The following is a 17,016-nucleotide window of genomic DNA, read 5'->3' as shown; positions in this document are numbered from 1 at the left end:
ATTGCAAGTACAGTTATGCCGCAATTGTATTGATTAAGTTATAATTACCAAAAGGAAACTCATAATTGTCATAATTTTTATAATACATCTAATCTAACAACCTCAACATTTGTATTACTGCTGTTAACTTTCACGGAACAACCACTATGAAGAGGCACTGAGAAAGTACATGTGAAAGACTCGAAGTCATATGTTAAAGAAAAATCACTAAAAATTAAATTTCAAGTCCCTGAAATTGAGTGTCCTCTTATAACCTTATGCCCAATTGTGTTTTCTCCCTTTACCCCTTGGCCTATGTGGTAGGGTACCTTACACACAAAATCAAATTCTGGACTTTTTCAAAGCCAGTATAATCTGAGAAAATAATCTGTAATTTATTCCATTAACACTCTCCACCGTAATCTGGCAACCATTACCGGAATGCAGTCGCCTCTTCTATGTCATTCCACAATGGATTTCATCAAGTTAAGATGACCACATCTAACTCAGAATACAGGGGCACATTAGATTGTCGAGACTGTAATTTCATTTCCTTATTTCCCAAGCAGCAGGACTTTCATTCTTTAAAAGGCCATTAATGGATCCTTCGTGTCAAGTTGTCAAGAACTGCAATTTTTGTCCCAGAAACCACTAATTCAAAACACCTGTGCAAAACATTAGCTTAGTATTGTTTCATAGGGAGAATGGACAGATGCTTTGTGATCACCTCTACTGTGCAGAGGTTTATGTGGATTGGTTCACACAGAGCTGAGAACTCGTATGAAAAATATGAGTTAGAGGATGGGAAATCAGAAATTATAACAAGGCTGGATAAGAAGCAGGGAAGAGCTGCTGTCTGGAAACAGGTTTTAAGGTTTGCTTGTATCTGAAGACTTGGGTTTCCCTTGGAGATCAGCAGCTCAACTATGGGTGTGATATGAGTGAGATTTCATGGCTTGACATTACATCACAATTTATCAGTGTAACTGCCTCAAAAATCTGCTAGTTGTATCTCTTCCCTTGCCAGTATTAGTATGTTCTGCCTCTTCTGATACCAGAAAATGTACCATGTAATAAAGATGAGACACTTTTGAAGGGTTAAAGTCCTCCTGAGAGTATGCCAGTTGAAGGTATCATGAGGCAAACAACTTGAACTTTCCTCTGTGTTAAGTGAGTAATATAAGTTCAGAATGAACCACTACTCCAAGTCAGAATCACAGAAATGTGAGGCCAGGAAGCACTTCAGTAGATCATTTAGTCCATCTCCAAGCACAAGGGCAGAATGGTGTCTCTGCACAAGAAGCAATAATAGAGGAGATGCAACAGCTTTTCAGTTAGCTGCCTCCAGTGTTTTGCTAACTATCCAATTAGGAAATTCTTCCTTGTGTCTGGTCTGGATTTTAGCTGCTGTCCATTAGCAGATGGAAGGACGCAATTATCATGGTGATGGAAATATCAGAAATATAGAGACAAATAAGGTAGAAATCAGGGTATGATTTTTTTTTTTTTTAATTAAGACATTTCCAGATCATTGCTATAGTTTCAGTTTTGTTTTATACTGGAAGTGCCTTACAGTTTGGTTCTTCCTGTATTTTGTTTGAATTTTTGGTCTCCCATACAAAAGATATTAATTCCTGTTATATAGATGTGTTGATTTCACTCTTATTGTAGCCTCGGTAACATAATTGTTTTTACACTAAGTATAGATTTCATCCTCAAGCTTTGTGCTGATCTTTGTAGTATATGCTTCTTTAGTAGCAACTAACTCCATGAAACATTTAGAAAAATGCTGCTGATTTCAAAATGCTGAAGTAGCCCATATTTTTTTCCTGGTGTTTCCCTAGCAGGATTCAGTATGCTACTATTTTTAAATAGTATCAGCTGTGTAATAATTTTGTCTATTTGCTATTTATTTTTAAAATATATTACACATATAAAAGTGTTGGGCATTAAGCTATTACATAATCTGGTATTTCGTATGAGGTATCCAGTTCCATGAGATATTTCATAATATCCTTTGGGCTTGTGAACATACCAAGGTTTTAAACCCTAATTGTATATCTTTGTATGCTTGTGATCACTTAAGTGTGCCATTTCTGAGTAAACTGCTTTGGATATCAGGGGGTTGAGAGATGGTTTACATGCCAGGTGATTGAATTCATTTGCATTAAAGACTAAAATACAGATAGTATTATGGGGTTTAATTGTAGTTTTCAAAACCTTGTTCCCAGAATGCAAGGTCTGAAAAATAGGCTTTTCAGGTTAATTCTGATTCAGTCTGTGTCTGGAGGGAATTAGGAAGGTGGCTTGCTGTGCATCTCATGACTCAGCTGCCTCCTTTAATTCCTACTCCCAGCTCCACTGTAGCTCTGCTATACCGCAGGCTCTCAAATCCTCTCCACAGAGTATCTCACTGACTATCTTACTGACCAGGCAACATCTAATTTAATTTGCTCTGTTCTGAAGGGCAAGAAATTCAGTATAAACCTTAAGAACTTCATTACTGAACAAAAAAAATGACAAAATGGAACAGTATCAAATTTCTTCTAGCTAGTTTAATTTATCACGACCAAATAAGAAGAGGTTTAATATGTCTCCCTAATAATGCCTGTCTATTAGAAACGGAGCAATGGAGAGACAGTACACAAAAAAGACAGAACAGGATCACCTGTCACAGAGTCAAGTACTGACACTGAGCTCAGAAGTCGAAAGACAGATTGATTGTGCTTGGACTCAAGAGTCATTTCATTTCAGTGCTGAAATCTAGTGTCTCGGTATAGGTGAGAATATGCCTTGGAGAACATGATGGCCAAGTTAAAAGGGAATATTTGGCTGATACAGGTTAACCAGTTCTCAAACTTGAGTGAAAAATAGTTGTGTTGGGAAGATGACAGAATGTTACAGCTTCCATTAAGTTTTTATTCTAAGTAGTAATGGTAAGGGAATGAGACCTATCTCTTGAAAAGCTTTGAGTTCAGCCATAACAAGATAAAATGTGTGGTTATTAGAAGCAAAAAAGGAGCAAAGAGCTCGAGTTAAGGGTTGTTTATTCAAAAGGGGGAGCTTTCATTCTTGTTTACACTAAGGACTATTACGATTATTTACCTTCTTATGGATGGGTCCTTTTTATACTCTGAAGCTCCCAAAGAATTTCATTCTTTATCGTTGTAGATAATGCTCAGGTAAGTCTCTGAAGACCGTTGTTAGCTTCTAGGATGGCCTTGCCTTGCATGCCTGTTATTATTGTAGGATTTGAGGCAAAAGAACGCAGATTCCTGACACAGACTGATTATGCACAGACCAAAGTGTGCACAGTTGCCACAGTTGACCACACTGTTCTTTCAGACATACAAGTTTATCCAGCACAGCCTGAGAAATGCATATATGCATGATACATTGTCAGAGCTAACTGGGTATAGATTGCACTTTGATCTGCTCGTACTCGTACTAGCTTCTGAAGAAGCTGTCCAAGGAACAGCCTTCTCCCTTCCCTCATCAACACTGGTCTCAGTCACAGTGGCAGATAGTTCTAATTGCTAACCCTTTTTTTCTTTTTTTTTCTTTTTCCCCCAGAAATGTATTTTTCCCCTTGATTAGGCTTAATGCCTACCTTGATTTTTGCATGACCATGTGTGGTAAACAAGTCATCTATACTAAACTGTCTCCTTGCCAACACCAAAGATCTCACATTGCCCAGGAGGTCTGGAGTACAGACAGAATCTTTCTTTCTCTTCTCTAAATGCTAGTCAGAGACCTTTGTACATTCTTGAAATGTAATGATGCACTGCCGGTTCTGGACAGGTTGAGAAGCAGGACACAGCAATACTCTGCTCCATGTGGGTGAACAGGTAGAAAGGACACCAGTAAATGTACAAAATCTGTGATGAAAAAAGGGTGGAATACCCTGTCTGTGGCATTTGTCTTGTTTTATGTGACAGGAGTTGGAAACAAATCATGATCCTTCTTCCTTCTTGTAGGTGCAGCCCACTCAGCTATATCCTGCTAGCCCCAAACCAAGGGAGTCTTGGAAGATGACACAGGATGTAATATCCGTGAGAAAACAAAACAAAACTAAAACGATCTTTCTCAGAGAAAACTAGAAAAAACCAAAACCTATTAAGATGTTTTCTGTGAATTATGCCAAGATGCAGACGGGCCTTGAGAATGACAAAGAAAAATATGTCCATGGTAGTCTACAGAAACTGGAATAAGGGCTTTTAATGCTTTTTTAGTTTGCAGTTTCTCAGGCTGGTCCAGTGGTTTGAGGAATTGCCAGCAGCTCACTGTGTCCATGTTTAATGCCTCTAGTCAAGGACTTTTACCAGAAGGTCAAAATATACTTTGATCACAATAACTTGAGGTCCATGTTCAGCTTGCTCCATGTGCAATGATACCAATTCTTGCCTATCAATTAGCAGTAAAGGGCACTGATGGGCACGACTTCATGTAAGGAGGGAAATGTTAATATGAGAAGCAGTGAATGTCAGGACAGTTTATTTCCAGGATAGCAGCATTAAACTGATATCCTGGAGTTCAGATTTCTGTGGTGGGGCTTGCCACACTGATCTGTTTCTCTTGGCTGCACTGATCAGCTGTTATTATCAAAATGTAAAGTTCTAATCCTGTTGGAACTGCCTGTTCTCTAGTGTTGCATATGTGATAGCAATACTTCTAGCATATTTTTTCAGCAAAACAGTTAACCCATCAACAATTGATTGGAAGATGTGTAGCCTAAGACTAGATTTTATGAGAATTCACAGACAAGAAACCTTTCTGAAATGTACCAGTACAAGCAGCCAGATCATTCTCAGGACACCTCCTCAGAGAAACTTATAGTTTCTTTTTTCATTTATCCCCAGCGTTACTGCTCTGGGATGTAAACTGATTAGGTCCTCCCACTTGTACACAGTTTTACTCAGATCCTAATTCTGTCTCAACAAAACCAATCCACTTTTGCTAAGGCAGCCTTCTCTCTATGTGCAGACTGTGGCAAAATAGGGGTAAGACATTACTTTTGGATTCTGTTTCCTTTCAGGTGCTTGTGTTTGGAGCCTTTGTTATCAGAGTTCAGATTTATCTTACGTAAATGCAGGAGCTTAGTGACTGAAGCCCCTAAATCCAAATCCTGGTTCAAAATAGTATAGGTTCCTCATTTAGGCATATCAGTTAAGTGCTTAATGATAGGTGGGACAAAGTGAGGTACTCCTGGGTGACATACAGGTCTGGGTTCTTATTTTGTTTCCTAGTTTTTGTCATATCTAATGGACATGGAAATGAGCCAATAACATTTCAAAACTTAATTTAATGAATTAAGAAAATAGATTATAAATTAATTTTTTAAATCTAATGATGAGGAAAGAATGGAGTAGTCTAAATTTTCTCATTCAGTACCTGAAATTCAAACAGCAGAGCATTACATTACAAAACAATGAAATGGACCTAAATGGATGTAAATAGTAATAAACAACATCACATGGGAAAGAAAATTAATAGGTTGGAAAGATAATTTAAGACATTATAAATACATAACATAATTTGTTATAACTCTTTAAAATACTTTGTTAGTTTTGTCCACAAACTTTTAATCTCTGCTAGTATTATTTAACTGGAATATCAAATCTAAGACAAATTAATAAATGGACTTTTAAAGTGAGTAGAATTTAGTGAACCTACCCCCAAGGTGTTGGAATTCAGATGGTACTTGGCTGAGTACAGGGCCAAGTCTATAGATGAGGTGCTTTGGCAATATAAATATATCAGGATCCTGTGGGGGTAATTCTAGCAGTGATATTAATGGTGAAAGTCTGAAGCAATGAATCTGTTAAATTTGCCCAAACAGCCTAGAGACATAGCTCCATGACATGAGGTATCCCCCCCCGCTCCCCTGATAAATTCACACTCGTGCAGTATCAGCAGAGCACTCCTAGGATGAACCACTAGAACTGCTTTGCTGGCAATTCATTCTAGATACCAGCAAAGTATAGTTTTGTCTTTATAATGTTAACCACAATAAGAAATTTTGCTAGCACAGCTATATTAATCACAAATCATACCTCATCACAATTCTTGTTAAGTATAGACCTGAACTATTTAATAATAAGATTGCTGTATAACATCTTCGCTGACCAAACAATTGTAAATCACATTGAATTCAGTGGACTTCTGATTTACAGCAGTACAAATCAGAGTCAAATTTAGCCCACAGACATCCATTTTGAGCTTTCTTATAATTGATGTATCTACTAAAAGATTCAAGTAGTTGATTCGCCTCCAGTTCTCTGTTTTCTAGAATTCATTCATCTGTAGATTTTTTTAAATTTTGTTTTAGTTTAGTTAGTTTGGTTAGTTTTATTTTACTTTAAAGGAACTGGGACAGATCACCGAAGTAAACATATATATTGTTTGGTGTCCCTTGTACAAATCTGTCTGTTTAGTTTTTTATCTCCAATAACTGCAGTAAAGAGCAAGTGTATTCCTCTGGAATTTAGTTGCCAACTGTTAGAAAGACAAGTTCTGAAGCCACCTGTATAGTTTATACAGGATTCTGCTTAATGCTTGTCCTGGGTTTGCCCGTTTATATTTTCTGTTACTGTCATTGTTCTCATTTTATTACCATTATTAAACTGTTTCTATCTCAACCTGCGAGTCTGCTTTTACCCCTCCAATTCCCTCCCCCATTCCCAGGTGTGTGGCGGGGAAGGGTGGGTGAGCAGCTGTGTGGTGGTTGGCTGCCGACCAGGCTCAAACTACAACAATGCTAAATAGGAATCCTCTGTTTGTTTTATTGTACAGATATATTACAACTCCACATGTTAGTATTTTTAGATACATATTTTTCAAATATGCTCACAATCAGAAATGTGACTGCAAAAGCCCCCAAGAACTGCCTGCATTTGCTATTGCTGTCTATACATCTGATTCTTCTTTCACTTACATTAATGCAAATCAACAGTAATTCTACTGTTATCAGTGAAATTACAGTGATGCAGAAGTGACATAACTAAAAGGCAAATAAGGCCCTGAATCTTTTTTGAGGGATGCTGACTTAGTTATTGACACAAAAAAAAGCTATAATTACTGTCAGCAGCATTGCAGAACTAATTAAGCGGCAGAAGCTCTTCATGTATTGTCAGCCAAATGATCAGTTCTTATTTTAGAATTTTTAATGTGGGACAGGATTAATTTTCTTGGAAGAAGAAAAATGGATACAGACTAGTTTTTTAGAAATTGGATCGAACAGACAATTTTACAGGTTTTTTGTTTTGTTTTGTTTTGTTTTATTTTGTGGGGTTTTTTTGTGTTTTTGTTTTTGATTTTTAAACTTGTATATCAAGCAAAAATCTTGTCTTTCAAATCATACAGTAGTATCTGAATTCCTAGGCGTAGAGTTACAACTGAAGGTTATGGTTCGGACTTAAAAGAGACAGGAGTCAATACTAGGCCTCAATTACAATGAGCTCTTTGACTCTTAGTGGCATATGAAGCACATGAAGCTGATGAATGGCAGGCTCTCCTTTCGAAGTTTGATTACAGGTAGGCTCCAGTTTGAGACTTACTGAGGTTAAAGAACAGTTATCTATGAACTTTCACCAAGTAACAAGTGCTCATACTGGGAGATGGAGTCTATTTAGTTTTCAGACTATTTTCACCTCCCCTTGTGACTTGCAACAGAATCATTACTGTGATTAGGATTAGCATTGTGGAGCTAAGGTTAGATGTGGAGGAGAAGGCACTCTTGAGTATAGTGCTTTGTAATAATAATAAGTCAGCAAAACGTAAGTAGTTTGGTGACTCATGTCTTTTTAGCAATTCCTGTTATGCATGGCACCAACATCATTATTATTCCAAACCAAAAGAAACAGTCGGTCATCCATGCCAAATAGAACATCTTGCAGGAAGCAGTCTTGCACATACAGTATAATCTGAAGAAAATAATACGTGCCGCTCCTCACTTGGTGCCATGTGCTGGAAATATCACTATATAGAAAATTTAGGCATCTGAAATGGATTTGCAAATTTATTTTCTAGAAACAGGCATAAAAAATATTAGGTGTTCTTTTGTCCCTAGCAAATTATTTGGACTTGCTCCGGGAGAGTACAATAGATCCTGTATGTTGCATACAGTTCATTTATGGGACTTGTTCTTTTTGCTTCAATCCTCTTCAGTCTGTCCTAGGAAAACTTACTGTGCCGTTTACTCACCAAAGAAGCACACCTGGTAAGAATCTATAGCTTATTCTGACAAATGTAATAAAACAGGAAATTTAAGGAACTGAAATACAGTCTGCAGGAGTACTTAAAGGTAGATTAAACCCTTTCGGCCATATCATAGTTTACAAAACCTAGGGGACAAGATAGCTCTCCAGCAGAGGGCTTTCCTCAGTCACAATAAAAGTAACTCAAAGTACCAGTATTTATGCTGTAACAAAGCATTCACCCCCATGATGATATTCTGTCTAGGTTGGGGTCCGTGACAAAGGATAGCAGGTCTGTTATTTATATGCTTTCTTGTTTTATTATTGACCTGTCTCTCACTTGTTCAGGCTATTATTACAAGTCGGCCACTGCGCACACGTGACAGGAATCCCGCCCACAACCCAGAACCACTCTCATTTCTGTTTTCATTAAATAGGTCCCTCTTCCTCTTTGTTTCTTTGTCTCTTTTTCATATAAATTTGGGTGTTTTTAAAATACAAGCACATTCCTTGATAAGTTGGCTAAAGAGGAGTTAGCATGCAATTGGATATAGAGGCCAAGGACACTTGAATCATTTATACCAAACTAATGAGTTTACTAAATCAAAGACTGCTTGAAGATTCAAGAAGAAATTGTGGAAAAGGTGGAGAATAGTTCTTTTAAAAATCTGTAATTGAAAAGAAAATGCAACCCCCATGGATGTAACCTTTATGAGAGATTATGACCTTTTCACATTACTCACATGCAAAAAAGGTTAGGCTGGATATTATTCTGAGGTGTTCCCTGAGGCAATCTCTTTTCTCACTGGGTAATATTCTGGGCACACATAACTGGAGACAATTAATTCCCACAAAACATTTTCCATGCTCAGTTAATATAAGGACAACAGTTGCAGAAAGATGGGTTAGTTCTGGGTGGACCTTGTCAAGAGTGTCAGGAATTTAAGACTATGAGCTCACACAGCCAGACTGCTACTGAATAAAAAATGGTGCCTGCATGCAACATTGGCCTTTCAAAAGGCTCATATTCTTCTTCTCATCCCTGTCTGTTTGAAGCATCACTTATTGCTACAGAAACTAGTCCTTGCTCACATATTTAGATAGTTTTACTTTGCCCAGCTGGAATCCATGGTCTCGTGTTTCTAGTTTGTGTTTTATGGGTCACTTCATGTCTTCTTTCAAAACAGGTCACACTGCAGCAAGTCAGCAGGACTGATCCAAAAGTCAACTGGAGGGTATGTTGCAGATTACAGATACCCAGGCAGACTGAGTGGTTTAATATGTCCTTAAACAATCTATGATCAGGTGTTGTGAGGCAGCCATTTAAAAGGAAGGCCACAACCAGTCTTGTGGCTGCTATTCAGAGGCGACACAGATTAAACCATCTAGTCTTATTTGCACAGAACACTCAGAACTCCTTTTCAATATTCATACTGAGAAAAGTATGCATTTGTTGGAGAAAGCACTGCTTGACACAGCTAATAGAAAGTTTCCCTAGAGCTTCTTGTCTAGAATGCTTCAACAGAGGTAGTTCAGTGGTACAGGGTGGGATCTGCCTGAACCTTTGCAAGTAACGCTACAAAATTGCAATGAACCAAAGGGTATGAAATAAGGATAAATTCCATTCAACATTGTGAAAAGCTAACAATCCACAACATGGCCTGATTCTCTAGGGTCCACGGGGCTTGCACAGTGCAGAAACAAAAAGCTTTCACATTTTCTAAAACACTTTACATCCTTTTTATTTGCTACTTGTGCCTGAACTGCCTGTATGGGTTTTCAAACCACTTCTGCTGAGTGCAATCTGTTCATCCAGCTAGGGAATAGAAACACTTCCGTGCAATTTACATAACCAACTAACATGATCAGCTTGAATTTCAAACATCAATTGTCAGATGGAGGCAATGGCAGAAAGTGATAGATAGAAAATGATCCACAGACAGAATATATATATTTTTCCCCTCACAAATGTATCATCATGAAAACCATGCTTCACTTATAAATTCCAATGCTTCAGGCACCATAGAGAAAAAAACCCCACATTATGGAATCAATACATGGAGTGAAAACCAAGCCCTGAAACCTGCAGAAAACAAATAGAAGAATTTGAAATATTACCTAAAATCACATCTACTTTAGAACATTCGCTGGGAAAAAAAAAAAAAAAAAAAAACAGGCACCACCCATAAGCAAAGCATTCCCTCTGAGTTGCTAATCTTTGATCATAACTCCTACTGATATCAGTGTCAGGTTACTGGCTCTTTGAAAATCAAGCCTGTTTAGGTAGGTGGTCATAAATGCTATTTGAATTTATCCTAACAGTTAGATGACATAGCATTTGAAGCATTGTTAGTAGCTGGGAGCACATCTGCATTGGGCTTACTAATTTGAAAAAGCCAAAGGAGCTAGACGCCCATGCTAAGTAAGATGCACTGTTTCTGATTATACCATTGTTTCCCTTCGGAATTGTATTAGGTTGTTTCACGCTTTTTCCAGTCTTAGCACTTGTTTAAACCAGTTTTCTTCACCTGAGGGCGCTAAAGGCCCAGCTCCGGAAAGGGAACGCACTGCTTGGGTTCGCAGGCGGTACTGCTCAAAAGTATCACAAAAGAAAAAAAAAAAAAAAAAAGAGAGAGAGAGAGAGAGAGAGAAAGGATCACTTCAGTGTAAATAGTTATTTTTAGTTACACATATTAACATGATGAAATCTTGGGTGCTAGAGGAGTAAAGAGACTGTTGTCACACAGATCATGACAGATGGCCGTGTGCTGCTGTCTGCCTTGGAACAGAAGATGACCAGAAGCTCATCCAGGAATGTCATATCTGCTTCTCTGTGATCAACAGCTCTTCCACACAGGTGAGCGGACGGATACGTGCCAGAGTTAGCCCATTCAGCGGAACAAGAACCTGAAGATTTTGTTTGTATTTGCCTCCCTCGGATGTGGTCCTACTTCCTCCCAATCCATATATATACGAATTCATAGCTACTGTTCAGCTTGATTTAGTTCCAGGAGTCAATATTTAAGTCAGCAGCAGATCTGGTCCTCTCACAGATTTAAAGAATTCACTTCATTCAGATTATTTTTCTTTTCCCTCCGGCTTCTCCTTTTCAAAAAGCTTTTTATGACATTAATCTACACAGTAGTCTTTTTTATTTTAAAAAGTTCTATAAGCAGAGCACTTACTTTCTGTCAGCTCTTCACAATTGAATTGTCATTCAAACTGTAAAATAATAGCTAAACTCAAGAGGTAACAAAAGCAATGTTCCACTGATGTCATAAGGAAAGCCACTTTTCATAGCTAAATCGCATATGACTAATATATTGGTCATGCTGATGTGCCGGGTTGTAGATTAAATGTTTCTAATGAAGTCTTGTAACTATTTATATGACTACTGCTTAAGAATAATCTGGCAGTTCATTTGAAACATTTACAGTCTGTTTGAACTAGAAAACTACTTCCTACCATGGGTTCAGATATTTTAAACCCCTCTGTGCTCCTGGAATTTTTCAGATGTAGCTTGATTTTGCTTGCAATACTATATAAATGAGAATGCAACAAGACAGGATGCATTAATCATCACACATGCAAAATCAGACCCTGAATGAAGGGCTGCTGTACACTGGGTTCTTTCAATGTTGATTGCATTGCTAACATTTTTCTGCTACTGATCATAGCACTTTAGCCCCGCTTCCTGGGCTAAAGGCAGGCCTATGTTCCAGACAACCCTCCCTCTACTCACATATGCTATTAAAAACTAGATGGCTCAAGTGTAGTCAAGCACAAACTCTGAGGTGAGCATGTGGAAGAGTACGTCTCCCTCCTTCATTGTGGGGCTTACTCAGTTGCCTGTCCTACTGACTGTCTATAGAAAAGCAGTTTGCCATAGAGAAGCTAGTTTCCCACCCACTAGCTATGAAACAACGAGCTTTGTGTGGTCACCTGAATTCCCAGGTTTCACTGAAGTGGACATGGAAAGCTGGTAGGAGATTATGAGCACAAAAACTGTCAAAACTGAGAGGCATGAAGGCCCCTTCTGAATGTACTTATTGACAGGTGGGAGGGTTGTCTGCATTTTTTACTAAGCAAGGCATTTCCAGAATGTCTGTGATTATGGATGATGAAGAAAAAACTGTAAGGGAAAGTGGCAAGAAAGGGAATGAGCTAAATCATCTGAAGATCCTGAACTGTCTTGGGTCTCCTGGGAAAAGTGGAATACTCAATGAACATTTCCTCCTGTACTGTACACGGGGAAATTAGGACAACACTGTCAACAGTGGCTGTGTCTATGATACTGATTACAGTGGGGAACGTAAGCAGAAGCAGAACCTTGTCCCTGTTACATGATGTGGAAACCACACTGCAATAAATGAGGCCAGAGAGACAGCCACATTCCCTTAAACCTGAAATATACTGGACCCTGTCTACAGTGGGTTCATATAATGAACATTCTTTTTAGCTCCAATATTGATCAGTGACTTGTATCCACTCAGTAATTTTAAACCAACTGAGCTGATTTCCCTGACACTCATGTCAGCACGTATGAAAAAAGACAAGATTTTCAGAAGAGTGTATATCTGATTTGTATACACAGTTATGGAGGGAGCACATGTAAATCATCAAATTTTACCATCACTAGCTGCTTGTGACACGTTTGCTAACCAAATGGCATGGGAGTGCCAAAACTGAACCAAATGCCTATTAGATATATTGCTTGAAGGAGAGAAGACAGACTTGGAAGTAATAAAAATGTTGCAACTATGTACCCAAATTATACTGTGCTCTCTGCCAGGCACTATAGAAATCCGCAACAAACCCCAGATTCTGCCTCCAATTACAGACATGTGTAATGAAAATTGTGATCCCTTACCAGTGTAATATGGCTGCTTTCTTATAGTAAATTGCAGAAACTCCTGCATGATAAAACACTGCCTTGTTCTTAGCATACAATATGATAAGTCTTTCTGTTTCTAAAAGTTTTAACAGTTCCCAGATAAAGAGATACGTGTTCTCATAGTAACAGACACAACTTTTGGTGTTGTCTTGTCCCCGCCTCTTTCAGACCACTATGCATATATGATGTTTGAAGTGTTATCTTTACAGAAAATTTCAAATGTTTGCAATGGTGTCATATGTTTGTCATATTAAAATGCAGCACTGGGAATTTAGAAATCCATTTAGTACAGGCATATCGTTAAGTAATATTCTACTATAAATATTAAAAAAGCAGAAAGAGTAAGAGAGGTTAAAAAAAAAAGAAACATTACTTCTTTTCTGAACCAGCTAATTCAAACAAAGGAAAAATACAACCAAGACATTTGGAGACAAACAATTTCATTTCATTATGCCTTTCAGCACAGTCAATCATATGGGAAAGACCTTGAGTAACCTGATTTTCACGTGCTCAGAAAGCGTGGGTGCATTGCTATTGCTCTGTGAAGAGGCCACAAGCCAGGTCACAGTTTTAATCACTCAGAGATCTGTGAGATCTGAGCAGAAAGAGATCCACAGTTAAAAGGACTGCATTCTCACTAGCATTCCCACAAATCTGCTTTGTCTCCTACGCCAATTGCAAGACTGAACATTTTGCTGGCAATCCAGCTAGCCAAAGAGAACTACGACAAACACTACAGCTGGTCTTGAGTTAATAAGGAGCCACTGCCATGTAATGTGAGTTTTCCTCAGCCCAATACAAACATTTCTATGCTCTGCTGGAATACAGCACACGGTCTAGAACTGTTCGACCATGGAGAGAGCTCAGAGTGAGGTAGAATGGGAGAATGGTTTATGCCAAAGAATTCATTGGCCAGGCTGGTTTAGATCTGGCTCATATTTTGTCTGAAACCTCAAAATTTGTTGATAACATGGCTTGGATGACCTTGAGTATGGTTTATCCTTAGATGTCAATGCCCATCCTGTAAGATTACCTGCTTCAGCCCTCACTGGCTTGGGTGTGTTTTCCATATGCCACATCCTCACACTGACATCTCAGTCTAGAAAGTATTTTACTGCAGATTAAGAAAGGTACCAGAACAAATACAGATCTCTTAAGTGACCACTCCTCTAACACATACCTGCAATTTATGTGTAGAACAACCTACAACTTCTGTCAGCAGACTACAAGTTGGTTCATGTAAAGATACAGAAAGCAGAAAATAGAATCAGAATCTCTTTCCTATTCTAACATTACAACACATACGAAAGTTTAGCACACTATACAAATATTAAGTATGTCCCAGCCTTTTGCTCTATGTGCTAGTGTGAGATTAAGTAAACATGTTCTGGTAAGATTACTGTGGTAGCTGAAGAAGGTACTTTGCTATGGTGAGAAAGAACCTGGCAGCCTTGTTCACCGCTTGGCTTTTGTACAGTGCTAATTCCAAACACTCGTGAAGCAGGAATACAGCTTCCCAAACTATCAGATTGCCTTAAAAGGCACAAGATTTTATAGAATTTTATAAAACTGGTATGTTCTCTATTAGCTTCAGTGAGAATTCACATTTTGAAGCTCTTCTCTTCAATCACAAAACCTATGCATCCACTTGAAAGAAATGCTCTCACAAATCATGGCTACTTTCCTAAAGCAGTAGTGGCATATCCGTAATGACAGGATATGTGAAGCCAAGCCTAGAAATTGCTTGTTTCTAATCAGATGTCACTCAAAATAGCTCTGACTAGGGAGACTGAATTAGAACAATTTTATCCAGAGATCTCATAAAAAAGTGATCACGTGCTCTTCTTTCTCCACTCTTCTAACATCTCTGTACTTTGATGAGGAAACAGGAAACACATTTATTTTTTAAATGACCAGGACAGATAGGACAATGTTATGATTCCCACGGTTAAACTCTATGGAACTTCAGAATCAGCAGGACAACACATCATTCTTTGCAAATAACCATTTATGATCCCAAAAAGGGAAAGAAAATATATGCAGTATTCAAACTTAGTAGCTACCAACCAGGTAATCAAACTGCTTGGAACAGCACTGTGAATATGACAGACACAAATATATTTGCACATGAATGTAGTATGTCTATTTTACAGTCTTCTAAAGTAAAAGCAAAAATGTCAGTGTTGTCCTGTCAAAGAAAGAATAGACATCAACATGATAATGGTGGAAGAGACTAAGAGATCGGTCCTTTATATGGTTAGAGGTACTTTCGATTGGTTGGTGGTTTGACACGGTATTAGTGGTGCCCCTTTGCCCTTCTATTAAGTCCCTACCTGCTCGATATATCATTAAAAAAAAAAAAAAAGAATTAGTTTATACTACATACAAACAGTGCCTCACTGAGGGCTTCGTTCACCTGAATTTCCAGCACATGGCATAATGTCTTAATGTCTTCCAGCCTACATAATGTCTTAATCTCCCAAGACACACAGTTCTAATGTCAAATTAGGTACATACAGCAAACAGTGCTCTCATCACATTGAAATGAGATTTTTGCAAGTAACTGCAGTGAAAGAATAATGGGTTTGGTATCATTCTCAGAACTATTTCCTAAGTTTTTAAATTATTTTCCTCAAAATATTTTAAGATCACATTAGCTGTTTTTTTCTGAAGGGAGAATGTGAGTTATTTGGCTAATTCAGAAGCAACATAGACTAGCTCAACATTACTACTGAATATAGCACTGTGCTGCACACAGAGTTTAACTGCATGATGTGTATTGATGGTTGGAGGCATATAAGGAAAAGAAGCCTTTCAAATAGAACAGAAGGCAGATAAACAGGGATAGAATACATGTATGTGTTTGCAAGTGAATTCAGTGCCAATTACAAGGATTACTATTAAACTGATGTAAAAAGCTAGTTGTAGCAAACATGTCTGTAGTGCAAGACATAAATCAAGAGTGCACAATGCCTAACAGGTGGACACAGTTCACAGTTTGTATAAGCTACTTCCTTGGCAAGAAGCTTCTCTGGATTTCTGCCCAGGGGCCAGGTGCTCCTCACTGACTGACAGGGCTAACCTCCCAGCGCTTCCCCCACTGGCATATTGCTACATATTTTGCATTAGGAAGGAAACCTCACCCTAAAAGAAGATGCAGAATGGACAGGAAAATTCTTGGGGAAACAGCACTGGCCTGTCCTGTAGCTCAGTTCCCAGTCCAGCATTAGCAGAAATTCCTTGTAGATCTTCCTTTCCCTTCTGCTGCCCATTTTTAATCATTTCCATAGGGATTAATTCTATTTATTCTGCACGGCTTCTAGCTGTTTTCTCTGCTGTCCAGTAATGTACTTACTAGTGGATTTCCCAGGGGACTCCACATTTGATTCACTGTCTCAGCTCTCTAATTTTTTTCCAGTTCAACACTGCATGCCCTAAAATCAATAAATCCAGATGATGAAGAGTTCTCCCAGTGCTAACAGTATAATGGAGGTAACCGAAGGATTACTAAAACAAATTATTAAGTGGGTATTTATACAAGTATTCAGGTGGTATTAGCAAGACATTTCATCATGAGGCTTATACAGTTCTCTCCCTATCATTCCCACTGTTTTCCTCAAATCCAGATCTCAGATCTTCTGTATCTTTCTGACTAAATTACTGCCAGCAGCCTCATACTGAACTTGCACTCCTACCCAGTGAAGCTCTGTAATTTGAGAAAAGGACACTGACAATATATCCGAACAGCACCAGGTAATATCATCGTATGAAAAAAAAAAAAATCCTTTAACAGGAGAGCCAATATAGCTGTATTTACACAGTGCTGTGCCAGACAAATTAGACCAGCTGTTTCTGTAATTAGTCCACACAGAGCACTCCACTAATGCCACGATACTCTTCTGCCTCCAGTCAGGCCTCTTGAAACTTACAGTGTATTTCTGCACAGTG

This window comes from Tyto alba, unplaced genomic scaffold (assembly GCF_018691265.1).
Source record: "Tyto alba isolate M040663 unplaced genomic scaffold, T.alba_DEE_v4.0 Super-Scaffold_33, whole genome shotgun sequence".
NCBI lineage: Eukaryota > Metazoa > Chordata > Aves > Strigiformes > Tytonidae > Tyto > Tyto alba.
Note: the sequence above shows the minus strand (reverse complement) of the source record.